This window comes from Erinaceus europaeus, chromosome 5 (genome assembly GCF_950295315.1).
Source record: "Erinaceus europaeus chromosome 5, mEriEur2.1, whole genome shotgun sequence".
Lineage (NCBI taxonomy): Eukaryota > Metazoa > Chordata > Mammalia > Eulipotyphla > Erinaceidae > Erinaceus > Erinaceus europaeus.
In genome coordinates, this window is record NC_080166.1 from 21,940,804 (window position 1) to 21,943,010 (window position 2,207).

Here is a 2,207-nt window from a genome sequence, read left to right on the forward strand (position 1 = left end):
TGGAGAAGAAACTGAATCTGGTAAGTGAATGTATTTTCATTGAATTTAGTATTAAGGAAATTAAAAGAATGTTTACAAAGCTTGTATTTACAATTATTGGCATACAATATTGGGAGAACAAAGTGGTAGAGATAAAAAAAGTTGGAGATCTTTAAATATAGAAGGTAGTAAAATAAGATCACTCAAGGAGAACATGGCTTAGAAGAGATGGTTAAAAACAAATATTTGAGGTTGTTAAAAACCATCAGACTTCTACTTTTCTCACCCTTCTCTCCCCTGCCACTAGAAGGAAAAGAAAAAAGAAAAAAAAAAAAGGAGCTCTGAAAAATAAGTTGGGATTCTAGTACTCAAAGTGAAAGATGGTTAAGGTTGTAGCATTGGCCAGTTTAAAAAAAAGGTAGGGAGGATTTCATAGTGGTTATGCAAAGAGATTCTAATGCCTGAGGCTTCAAAGTTCCAGGTTCAATCCCCTATACCAATAGTAATGCTCAATTCAGAGTTGAGCATTACTCTGGTAAAAAAAATAACAATAAGGAGAAAAAAAAGAAAACCCTAAAGGAGGCTGATGAATTGAAGTTCGAGGTAGATATTGCATCTTAACATTAACTAGGATAACTCAGTGGATGTAAAGTGAAGCAACATGTGCTGTGATATGAATGGAGAACAGACAGGATGCTATCCCTTCCCACAGTGATTTAAAAGATAGGAAGAAGTAAAAGATGACATCATTTGTTTGGTGGGGGATAAGAATTGTAGAACATTCAATCAGTAGATTCAACAAATGTAGAAGTGCAAATGATTTCTAAAGAATCAATAAACTAATCCATAAACTGGAAAATTATATAACATTGTACTTAATTACTTTCAAAATTCTGAATTTTGAACTATATATGTCAAAATTATGTAATGGAATAACAATGATCACTAAACAAAATGGTTTTCTAATCAGTTCTAGACCTGGCAGCTAATACTGATTTTTCATGGAATACCACACGTCTACTGACATACATAATACTGAAGTTCTATTTTATCCTGTTCATCTAAAATCTTAAATGCACAATTTTGATGAACACATTCATCTGTTTCCTCCTTTTGTTTCTTTTCACCAGAGCACTGCTCAGCTCTTGCCTATGGAGGTGAGTGGGTGGTGGACTGATTGAACCTGGGACTTCGGAGCCTCAGGCATGAGAGTCTCTTTGCACAACCATAGTGCTATGTACCCTGCCCCATTCATCCTGTTTCTAATTAATTATCTAGTGTTGAATAGAGACTGTGAGAAATTGAGAGGGAAGAAGGAGACACAGAAGGAAAGATACCTGCAGCACTATTTCTCCACTCATGAAGCATCCCTTCTGTAGTTGAGGATTGGATGCTTGACCCTGGGTCATTGCACACTGTAATGTGTGTACTCACGCAGATGCACCACCACCTGACCCCAAAATATGGAATACTTCCACAAATTTTCTTGCCAAACTTGCACAGTGGCCATGCTAATCTTTTCTGTCTCATTTCAATTTTAGTTAGTATATGTGCTTCAAAACAAGCACTCATTTTGTCTCATCTAGAGAATAAAGGTGTAATAATGCCTGGAGGCTGTGTAAATACATCCAACATGAAGTTTAGATTTGAAATTGAAGTTCAAACCTCTCATCTCAGTTATTCAAATATATCAGGTAAAATTTGCCCTTTAAGAAAGAATGAAGAGCTATAGACAAATCAGTATTCTGAATCTAGAAAATATCTTTAAGTTTCCTGTAGTTGTATTACTTTTTCGTCTCTGTTGCCAGTGAAATATATATATAAAAAAAACTCTGTGGGGCTTTATCTAAGATTTTCTTCTTGTGAAAAAATGATGCTATATTTTTTACTAATGTACTAAAAATCATTATAAGCCCACCCAAACTAGCAAGAGCAATGTTAGAGAGATATATGCAAAAATAGTGGAGTCAAAATCTATTGTTCAGTTCTTATAATTCTGTCACAAAGTTGTTTTGTTGTTGTTGTTTTTAACCAGACCACTGATCAGCTCTGGCTTATGCTGCGGTGGGGAATTGAACCTGGGACTTCAGAGCCTCAGGCATGAGAGTCTCTTTGCATAACCATTATGCTGTCTACCCCCACCTAAAACATGTATTTTAGATGAGTAAACACAAATATTTAGAGAGTAGACACAAATCATAACCTATACTATATCTGCTCTGAATTAT

General features: G+C 35.1%; 1 non-coding gene across 1 annotated transcript; it reads right to left on the minus strand.

Moving 5' to 3' along the window:
• Nucleotides 1-1,436: 1,436 nt before the first annotated feature.
• Nucleotides 1,437-1,547, minus strand: LOC132538819 (U6 spliceosomal RNA). Its single transcript, XR_009550140.1, has one exon. It is a non-coding gene; the product is annotated as a U6 spliceosomal RNA (small nuclear RNA).
• Between the last annotated feature and the right edge of the window lie 660 nt (nucleotides 1,548-2,207).